Here is a 12,162-nt window from a genome sequence, read left to right as displayed (position 1 = left end):
CAAAGCTCACTCACACCGGATGACAGAAAGGAGCAAGGTTGCCAATATGCGACCTCATCCAGTGGACTTGACGATCATATCATGTTGAATCTCGCCACTCACTGCAGCAAATGTGATGAGTCTAACATCAACCAGCGAATTCCATCATATAACGATGTTTTTAATTAACATATGGTTGTTAATAAATAAAAATTTAAATATATAAAAATAAAATTTATTAATTTTAATTTATTTTGAGTTATAAAGAGGCATTTTAGTACATGAACCACTAGTTTTAATCCCATTCAAGCGAATGTCACCACCAATCCAAAGGAGCCTAAGTATACTCTAATGAACTATATTAAGCTCATATTATATATTTTATTGTTCTGCCCAAGAGAGAGAGATATTAAATGTTAATTCTAAACTAATTAAAATAGACTAAAATGATTTCCCAAAAGAAAATGGTAAATTTTGAATATAGTAAATATTGACTCACTAATTACATAGTGTTTAACTTATACTAAGTTGTATTACGTCATCAAGTCATAATGTGAGAAAACAACTTATATTAGTAGGCGATCTAAAAGATCCATCATTTACTGTATCGAAATTTAGCAAATTGATTAAAGGACTATTCTGTCGTCTATCAAATCCAATTAGAGAGATACATTGTCTTGCGTATCAAAGCAAATGACTCCCAAAAGATACGAACATAGATGTTATTGTCTGGATTGATAATACATTAGACAAGATACAAGTCGAATTAATCGTAGATTTGTTTGAGGATTAATTTACTTGTAATGTTCGTAGTGTGACTTACCTTAACCCTGAGTAAGTTACTATGTATGCTTGACTCGTATGCTTTAATGTATTGAATGTCTGAGTTCAAAACAACTAAAGAACCAAAAGCCGGTATGTAGTGTATTTGACTTCTGCATGACATAGCTTCATTTATTATGGTGGAATTCATAGTCCTACAAAAGGTAAATGATATCTTCTCTTTGACATTATTACATGATAGATGAAAATGTAACATGGTCTTAGATCATTTGTCTGGAACAAATGATTTAATTGACTGTTTCATGAGGGAAGATGAAATAGTAATTACCATGAGATAAAATAGGATCATATTACTTGAAAGAAATTAACCAAAAAGATAATAGATAACCTACGAGGGTAACACACTCATAATAAGGTCATTGTACAAGCATTTATTAAGTTACTTTCGTGATGCTATATAATAGGAAGGGTTCAATCATGATACTTTAGTGAAATGACTTTATAATTAAATAATGTTGTAATTAATAGGTGAATAGATGAAACTAAATTAAAAATTATTTGAGCCCTAATTATATATGTTCAATTGGTTCCTCTGCTAATTCAAGATAACCCAAAATAGATTGCATGTAGAAAATTGAATTAATTGTTTTGAATTATTATTTAATTTATTGAAATTAAATAATTGAAGTTCGAAGTGAAAATTAAATTTATTAGTCATTGATTAGCCCTAATTGGACTTCATATATGACATATAAATCTTTCAATTGGTTTTCTCATTTCCGATTAGACTAAGGGCATGTTTAGGTTTATGATCTACTAATACAAGTCGTCTTTCCTCATTACAATCCGACCACATAATGCTGCTTAGTATTAGTTAAACGTTAGGTAATCAGTGATCTAATATTTTCTTCCATTTTGTTTTGTGTATGTACAAGCCCAATTTTTTGCCCGAGGCCCAACTAGCCCAAATACAACCAAAACAGAAAATAAACAGACCAAACCCTAATTAAACCTAACCTAAGCCCAAAACCCAAATGGCCCAAATCCAAAACAAAAGAAAAAAGAAAAAAAACCCTAGCAGAAACAAAAGAACCCTAGGCGCCGCACCTAGGGTATTTAGACCCAACTGCCGCCGCCCTAGCTCTGCCACCGCCGCGCCACACGTCTCATCACCCCACTTGCACCTGCTCCACCTGCAAGAGAAAGAAGAACACGCAAGCATAAATAGAAAAAGAAACAAAAACAGAATCGGCTATAAATAGCCCAAAAACAAATTGTAAAAGGGTTCTTCTTTTGGAAAAAAAAAAGAGAAATCTATTCAAAAAAAAAAAGAAGGCAGAACAAAGATTAAAAAAGTAATAAAAGGTTACTCTTCGTTTTATTTTTGTTTCATTTTTATTTTTATTTTTATTTTTTTTCTGAAGTATAAAATAAAGCAAGAAAGGAGGCATTTTTACCCTTTTTTATCGACGCCGAGGCGCTCAGGAGGCCTAGGAGAGACAATTCGGCGAAAAAGGGGAGACTTTTGGTTTCCCTGCCGCCGTACACGGTAGTGCCGGCGTCGGCGACCGGCACGGTGGCCCATGGCCGGATTGACGGTCGAATTCTGGGGAGATGAGGGAAGGGTTGAGAGAAAAAAAAAGGGTTTGAAAACTTTTTAAAAAAAAAGTGGCAGAAATAAAAAATATATAAAAAAATTTGACTTTTATAAAGGAATGAAACGACGCCGTTTTGGTGAAGGGATCCGCGCGTCGACCCGACCCGACCCGGAGGATCCTCGTGTTTTTGACTTTTGGGATATTTACGCTCACAGTCCCTCCGATTTTGCGGCGTGTTGCAATTTGCCGCTTTTTTTCTTTCTTTTCTTTTTTTTAATTTAGACGCGCAGTTTTATTTTTGTTTCAAATTAGTCCACTGCAGCGCCGCGTTTTGGGAATTCGGTCTATTTATTGTTTTGGTCCCTCCCTTTTTGCGCGTGTCGCAATTTGATCCTATTCGTCTTTTTTACTTTCAAATCAACCCTGTATTTTTGTTTTATTTTAATTTAGTCAGTGTTTTTTTAGCATTTTTATTTTTTAACCTTATTATTATCGTTACTATTATTAATTATTATTAATTTTATTTTCCTTTTATTTATTTGTTACTATTATATTTAATACATTAATTAGTAATATATATATATATTTAGCTTTATTTTATATCTATATATATATATACATTTTCATAATATATGTACACGTTTTTATTTAATATGTACATACACACGCATGTTTATATACATTTTATAATCTATACATATATATCTATATTTATATTTATATTTATATACATTTTTTCGAATATATATATACTTATATGTTTTTTATAAACTTTATATACATAAACCTGTATATGCATACTTGCATAAACTTTTATATTCAATAATTTTAAGAGATATATATATATATTTCTCGTATTGTCATAATTTTATGTATCTACATACATATATATTTCCTTTATATGTACATATATATTTTTACATTTTATAATTTTTATCTATTTTCTTTATTGTTATTATTGTTTTATCTTATATTTATGTTTTTATTTATGTTTTCCTCATTATTCTTATGAAATGTTTTAGCCCAAGTTGTTTATTGTTTCACGTATAATTGTTTTGTCATCTTTTATTTATTTATTTATTATTTTGTTGTTGTTGCTCGTATCATTTATGCTTACATTATTGTATTCATTATCTTGTTACGTGTATTAATATCGAGTTTCATTTCTACTATTTCATGTTAGATTAATTTTATTCGATGCATAAATTATGATTTTTGAATAAGCAAAATCTCGTGTTTAGATTCGAGAAGGTCGTACCCTAACTTACTGGGTTTCGATTTTCGTAATAAATCTAAATACATGAATCTTTTCAAACTCAAGTTTTTAAACGATATCGGGAATTAAGAAAAGATCGTGTCCTAACTTACTGAGCATGGCACCCTTTTCTAAAATCCGAGATAGTTAAATATCTTTTAAATAAGTAAACTTTTCGGCATTTATTCTCGTATCGGGAATTCGATACGTTGTGTCCTAACGCATTGGATATGACACGTCATTTTCTCAAAATGAGGATTTTTCTAAAAAATAATAAAGGCAATATTTTGCATTTGGAAATTTGAAAACGTGCCCTAATGTGCTGGGTTTCGATTTTTCGTTCGACCAAATAGCCAAATATCCTTTTAAAATTTCAAAGTAAGGCAATATTTTACGTTTGGAAATTTGAGAAAACGTGCCCTAATGAGCTGGGTTTCGATTTCTCTTTTAGCCAAATAGCCAAATACCCTTTTAAAGTTTCAAAGTATAGGTTTTGGAAACCATAAGGTGATCTTGGTTTCGAGAGTTTAAAATATCGTATCCTAATGTGCTGGATGTGATATTCTTTCGGAACAAGAGAATCTTAAATTCCAACTCATATTATTCAAAATTTTTTAGGATCGTATTTTTTAAATTCTTCAAAGTTTTCAATTTTCGACATTAAGACATTAACTAATCAACTAGGTACCAATTTTTCGGCGTTACGAGGGTGCTAATCCTTCCTCGTACGTAACCGACTCCCGAACCCGTTTTTCTGAATTTTGTGGACCAAAATCGTTGTTTTAATAAAATCGAATCGTTTATTAAAAATAACCACTTTTCAAGGTGATCTGATCACACCTTATCAAAAAGGATTGGTGGAGACTCCCGTTTTTGTTTTCAAAACCCAAGTTGATCCCGTTTTCATCAAAAAAATGGTGTCAACAGCTTGGCGACTCCACTGGGGACATAAAATAAGAGAGTCAAGCCACGAGATGATTATTTTTTGTCTTTTTGTCAAAAATTAAAAAACTTGATTTAAATATACAATCCTCTCATTGCATTTGTTTTGAGTTATAGTTTTCATCATGTTTTATAGTTTTCATCATGTTTTGTATTTTAAATTTTTACATCTCTGCACATTGCATTGCATGACCGTTGGTCACACCCTTTTAAGTGGGAGTGAGAAGCTACTCCTTCGTGAGGTTTTCGCCTCCGTGCAGGATAGTGGATCGCTTTCGGGATACATCTGTACCTATGTCTTCGTGAGATTTTCATCTCCGTGCAGCCATAGGGAAATGTATTCCCCTGAACCGAACTAGGGAAATGTGAGCCTATAATGGGTGAAGATCGAGGAATCTGCTGGCTCGGGTACCTTTACTTTAGAACCAAACCTCATGTGGCGAACTTTAGGAGCCCACCCTAGGTAGAACCACTTCGAACCCCTAGTATTCACCCGAATAGGTGTTCTCTTTATTCTTGCTTGCTTTTTCTTTGTACTAACATGTTTTCTTTTTTGTTATGATTGCATTGCATTTTCATCATAAAAAGAGGTGTTGATTCACGTTCGGTTGCTAAATAGAGAGCTTGTCATAAGACAATAGGTTTCTTGATAAAGTGGATGACGATACGGTTATCCGAATATGGTCCAAGAAAACGTGATAAGAGAATGATGATAGTTTAATAGAGGACTACACGACTATTGCTCCGTTGCCCGAGGATTCAAGAAGACAAAGATTATTCGAGAGCCGCTGAACTTTCTTAAAGAGAAGCCAATGAGCATCACAAGGATGAGCGAGCAACGAGTCATGGCTTGGATTAAGCAAAAAAGAGATAGAAGAGACGTCCCTTTTGAAGAGTTCCTGAGATTTATCTTAACGCTTGAATGAAAAAGAGGATCGAATGTCTCCGCCTATGAGGGCAAAGCCGTATATATATCTGCTTTATGTAAAGAGATTTGTTTTCTAGTAAAGTTGTTCTAATAGAATTGAACCAAGAATCAATGTCTCTTTTTGCATTCATTTCATGCATTTGCATTACATAGCATCATGTGCATTAGGGACCATTAAAAGACCCTAATTGAGTAAAATTATTTCAGTTAACCTGGGAACCGAAAAAAAGTCTATCGACTTAGCATCATTACGGTATCCGAACAAAAAAACATGGACCAAAGATTGAAAACTTGAACGACTCCAAAGGGGGAGGCAAGACCAACTATGACTGCAAATACAAGAGCGGTTAGCTAAGGTCCAACAAGATAGAGTTCTATGAAGGGGTCAAAAAAATGGTCATATCAATGTCATACATGAAGACAATTGAAAAGGGACCTTGTTAGATATCCGCCCTTATAAACTTGGGAGTGTTCTAAATAATCGGACTGCAGAAGAAATCTTTGTAGTATTTAGAGTTTATTTAGAGTAATGTCCAGAACACACTTGTTGCTTTCAGCCTAGAGGCGATAAGAATTCCTTTGTGAAATAGGCTCATATCTGAACGTCGTTATTTTAATGAAATATATCTTTGCGATCATTTTTGAGCTAATATTCTTTCATCCTTTTATGAATAATTATTCTTTCATTCTTTCTTCCAAATCATTCTTTCATTCATTCATAATCATACTGTACAAATAATTATTCTTAAATTCATACATTCTTTGTATATTCTCTTGTACTTACAATAGGTCCCCAGATATCAACGACATGAGTGACGCTGCTACAGACTCAGAATCTCGTTTTGAGCGAGACATGTGTTTAGAGGGATCTCATGACTTTGAAGATGACATAGATTATAGCTTATCTCTGAACTTGTTAAGGATGATAAAACAAGGTGAAAAATAGATTCCACCATACAAAAAATCAATGGAGTCCATGGCTCCTCCCTATGTGGGGCATGAAGGCTATTGGGACGATCTAGATAGAAGACTTTGGCGGTCATTGATTTATCTTCGCGGGTAGAAGCCGCTTCATATGCCAACATCAGAAAGTTGACAGTCAACAAATTCTCAAAAAAAATCATATGTCAATATGGAATGCCAAAAGGATCATATCTAACAATGCACCAAATTTGAACAAGAGCATGATATCAGAAGTTGGCAGTATGTTCAAAATTAACACTATGTTGCCCAAAGGTGAACAGAGCATTAAAAAAAAACTCTGCGGGGGCAATGCCGTTCTCTTGGGCCTATCGCGGTTTCGCCTATTGAAGATGAGATTCTTTCTCTCTGAGTTTTTGGATCCAATCCCGATTGAAGAGGAATGTTCAAAGTTGTCCATCATGGTCAAATGCGCCAAAAGCAAATGATGCGAGCTCACAAAAAAGTTTGCCCTATAAAGTTCCATGAGGGGTACTTGGTATCGAAGAAGATCCTTCCCACACAAAAAGAACTTCATGCCAAGATGGGAAGAACCTTATGGGGAAGGCCTTATCTGGAAAAGCGTCAATCTTGATCGGAAGGGATAACGATGACATACCTAATACAATGAGTTCAAATTAAAAAAAGAAAAAAAGAGGGAAAAAAAGAAAAAGAAAAAAAAAGGAGAGGCCAATGTGAAAACCCGCAAAGGGCGCCTTGAGACCAAAGGGGATTTGAGTTGAAAACCCGAAAAGGGCGATTCAAGTTTTGGATCAAATGGGGCATGAGGTGATCAGAGCAGCTCAAATTTTAACCAAATTGGGGCATGTGGTGATCTTGTTATACCTGAATCAACAGGAAAGGGTAGGCAACATCTTGGGGCATCGACAAAGTCCTGTAGATCTCCTAAACACATGTCAAACTCAGAAAGGTCTTCAAAAAGTTTGTACAGAGAAGTTTAAGATGCGATATCTGGGGCACCTAACCTTTATATTGAATTTGTTGTTCTTGGAATACTTTATTCTTTTTCAAGATACGTGTTCCAATCAATTCCTCTTTTATTCTTGCTATCCTTGATAATTTATTTTGAGCTAGGCTCCCAAATCAATTTTGTTTTATCTATCGATATGATCTTTTGCAAGCATGTTGCATTGGAATAATGATTAATGGACTAATAATACTTTCACAAGGGAAGTTTTGCATATTACCCTAGAAGTTTCTAAATAATATAGGAACCTGAAACAGGATATTGTTTAGAACACACCAAGTTTAAAGGTTGAAATTTCTAAGAAGGAAGAGTCTAAGTTAAGACTATCCTTTCAGATTTTGTTATCCAAACATTGATTGAACAAAATGACAAAATGTTGTGTTGATGACAAGGCTTCAATGAATAAACAAGCAATAATCACCGAGTGATAAGAAAAGGTTTTCTCGGAGAAGAAACTTTTGCAATTGTGCATGAGCATTTGGTATAACACCCTGGGAATGGGGTAAAAGACCAAAGAGCTTCACATTCTGTATCCTTGAATTGCGATAGGAGATGATTGAGAAAAGCCATATTTTTCTACCCTTGGATCACAGTGGGAGAATGATGGTACAAATTTTGCGTCCTAGTGGATTGAACTCTGACGTTCACAATGGGGGCAATCAGATAAAGTGTTTCTTTGGATACACCAGCCAAGCAAGAAGGCGTTGTAGCACGGTAGTGATAAAACCTTAATAAACTTTGAGTAATGATAACTCAAGCATTAAAAAGGGATCATTCTCATTGCATTCATTCAAATGTCATTCATACGTGTCTAATTAGGAGCATTTGATTCATTCTGATCATGTCATCCTAACCACTAGGCACAATTAGGTTCATAAAATAGAATATACAGGTGGTTTTCCCCAGAGCACAGATCAATGAAGATTGCAGATCTTGCCTTCCTGTACTGACGGCGAAGCAGATCGAAGAAACTAGTCTTGCCTTCCTGTACTGACAGCGGAGCAGACTGAAGATAGCAGATCATGCCTTCCTGTACTGATGGCGAAGCAGATCAAAGAAACCAGTCTTGCCTTCCTATATTGACAGCGAAGCAGACTAAAGATAGTAGATCATGCCTTCCTGTACTGACAGTGAAGCAGATCGAAGAAGCCAGTCTTGCCTTCTTATACTGACAGCGAAGCAGACTAAGGATAGCAGATCATGCCTCCCTGTACTAACGGCGAAGCAGATCGAAGAAACCAGTCTTGCCTTCCTGTACTGACAGCGAAGTAGACTAAAGATAGCAAATCATGCCTTCCTATACTGGCAGCGAAGCAGATCGGAGACACCAACCTTGCCTTCCTGTACTGACAGCGGAGCAGACTAAATATAGCAGATCTTGCCTTCCTGTACTGACGGTGAAGCAGATCGAAGAAACCCGCCTTGCCTTCCTGTACTGACAGCGGAACAGACTGAAGATAGCAGATCTTGCTTTCCTGTACTAACGGTGAAGCAGATCGAAGAAACCAGCCTTGCCTTCCTGTACTGACAGCGGAGCAGACTGAAGATAGCAGATCTTGCCTTCCTGTACTGACGGTGAAGCAGATCGAAGAAACCAACCTTGCCTTCCTGTACTGACAGCGGAGCAAATTTAAAATAGCAGATTTTACCTTCCTATATTGACAGCGAAGCATGTCGAAGACACCAGCCTTGCCTTCCTGTACTGACAACGGAGCAGACTGAAGATAGCAGATCTTGCCTTCTGTCTTGTTGCAAGTAGATCAAGACACCACCTTGCCTTCCTGTCTTGACAATGAGCAGATGAAAATAGCAGATTTTTCCTTCCTATACTGACAGCGAAGCATATCGAAGACACCAGCCTTGCCTTCCCGTACTGACAGCGGAGCAAACTGAAGATAGCAGATCTTGCCTTCCTGTATTGACGGCGAAGCAGATCGAAGACACCAGCCTTACCTTCCTGTACTGACAGCAGAGCAGACTAAAGATAGCAGATATTGCCTTCCTGTACTGACGGCGAAGCAGATCGAAGACACCAGCCCTGCCTTCCTGTACTGACGACGAAGTAGATCAAAGACACCATCAGACTGAAGATAGCAGATCTTGCCTTCCTGTACTGACAGTGAAGTAGATCGAAGACATCATAGTTTGCAGCAAAGCAGATTAAAGATTACAGATCCTATCTCCCTAAGTAGTAGTGGAGTAGGTTGAAGATTGCAGATTCTATCCCCCTAAGCAGTAGTGAAGCAGATCGAAGATGGTGAATCTTATCTTCCCAAGATAGTGGAGAAGCAGATTTAAGCCATTAGTCTTATCTCCCTAAGCAGTAGTGGAGTAGGTTGAAAATTGAAGATTCTGTCTCCCTAAGCAGTAGTGGAGCAGATCGAAGATGGTGAATCTTATCTTCCCAAGATAGTGGAGAAGCAGATTTAAGTCATTTGTCCTATCTCCCTAAGCAGTAGTGGAGTAGGTTGAAGATTGTAGATTTTGTCTCCCTAAGTAGTAGTGGAGCAGATCGAAGATCGTGAATCTTCTCTTCCCAAGATAGTGGAGAAGCAGATTTAAGCCATCAGTCCTATCTCCCTAAGCAGTAGTGGAGTAGGATTCTGTCTCCCTAAGTAGTAGTGGAGCAGATCAAAGATGGTGAATCTTATCTTCCCGAGATAGTGGTGAAGTAGATTTAAGCCATTAGTCCTATCTCCCTAAGCAGTAGTGGAGTAGGTTAAAGATTGCAGATTCTGTCTCCCTTGCAGATTCTGTCTCCCTAAGCAGTAGTGGAGCAGATCAAAGATGGTGAATCTTATCTTCCCAAGTGGAGCAGACTAAAACCACAAACCTCGTCCCCCTAAAGTTATTGCTACAGTAGAGTGGATTGAAGCAACAAGACGTAGTGGATTGAAACGGAGCTACTTGAAGAAGAGAAACGTCAAGAGAAGTCAAGACTCGGCGAGACCGGGCAAAATATTGGTCTTTTTAGGTCTTTGCTCTGTTCTCGTTACACGACAACGAGCAAAGAGGGGCAGTTGTACAAGCCCAATTTTTTGCCCGAGGCCCAACTAGCCCAAATACAACCAAAACAGAAAATAAACAGACCAAACCCCAATTAAACCTAACCTAAGCCCAAAACCCAAATGGCCCAAATCCAAAAGAAAAAAAAAAGAAAAAAACCCTAGCAGAAACAAAAGAACCCTAGGCGCCGCACCTAGGGTATTCAGACCCAACTGCCGCCGCCTCTAGCTCGCCCGCTTGCGTCAAGACGTCCCATCACCCCACTTGCACCTGCTCCACCTGCAAGAGAAAGAAGAACACGCAAGCATAAATAGAAAAAGGAAACAAAAACAGAATCGGCTATAAATAGCCCAAAAACAAATTGTAAAAGGGTTCTTCTTTTGAAAAAAAAAAGAGAAATCTATTCAAAAAAAAGGAAGAACAAAGATTAAAAAAGCAATAAAAGGTTACTCTTCTTTTTATTTTTGTTTTGTTTTTATTTTTATTTTTATTCGAAGTACAAAATAAAAGAAGAAGGGAGGCATTTTTACCCTTTTTTATCGACGCCGAGACGCTTAGGAGGCCGAGGAGAGACGATTCAGCGAAAAAGGGGAGACTTTTGGTCTCCTTGCCGTCGTACACGTCGGCACCGGCGTCGGCGACCGGCACAGTGGCCCATGGCCGGATCGACGGCCGGATTCTGGGGAGATGAGGGAAGGGTTGAGAGAAAAAAAAAAGGGTTTGAAAACTTTTTAGAAAAAAGTAGCAGAAATAAAAAAATATATAAAAAATCTGACTTTTATAAAGGAATGAAACAGCACCGTTTTGGTGAGGGGATCCGCGCGTCGACCCGACCCGACCCGACCCGACCTGGAGGATCCACGTGTTTTTGACTTTTAGGATATTTACGCGTGCAGTCCCTCCGATTTTACGGCGTGTTGCAATTTTCCCCTTTTTTTTCTTTCTTTTCTTTTTTTTAATTTAGACGCGCAGTTTTGTTTTCGTTTCAATTTAGTCCACTGTAGCACCGCGTTTTGGGAATTCGGTCTATTTATTGTTTTGGTCCCTCCCTTTTTGTGCGTGTCACAATTTGATCCTTTTCGTCTTTTTTACTTTCAAATCAGCCATGTATTTTCGTTTTATTTTAATTTAGTCAGTGTTTTTTTAGCATTTTTATTATTTAACCTTATTATTATTATTATCGTTACTATTATTAATTATTATTAATTTTATTTTTCTTTTATTTATTTGTTACTATTATATTTAATACCTTAATTAGTAATATATATATTTTTAGCTTTATTTTATATCTATATATATACATTTTCATAATATATGTACACGTTTTTTATTTAATATGTACTAGAGGTGCTCATGGGACTGGTCGGGCGGGTTCGGCCGGGCCCATAAAAAATTTCGGCCGGGTCCTAGGTCCAGGCCGGCCCGGCCGAAATATGGGCTGAATTTTACCTGTGCCCACCGAAAAAATCATAAGTCCGGCCCGACCTGCCCGCCCATTTTTAATAAATATTAAAAATTTATTTTAAAACTTAAAAAAAGTATTTTAAAATATTTTAAAATTAAAAAAATTTAAAAAAAGTATTTTAAAAGTATTTTAAAAATATTTTAAAATTTAAAAATTAAAAAAGTATTTTAAAATATTTTAAAATTAAAAAATAAATAAATTTATTATATCGGTAGGGCAGGCAGGCTGGCCAAAAAGTGGTGCCGAGGTCCGCCCATT

Source organism: Gossypium raimondii, chromosome 5, assembly GCF_025698545.1.
Source record: "Gossypium raimondii isolate GPD5lz chromosome 5, ASM2569854v1, whole genome shotgun sequence".
NCBI lineage: Eukaryota > Viridiplantae > Streptophyta > Magnoliopsida > Malvales > Malvaceae > Gossypium > Gossypium raimondii.
Note: the sequence above shows the minus strand (reverse complement) of the source record.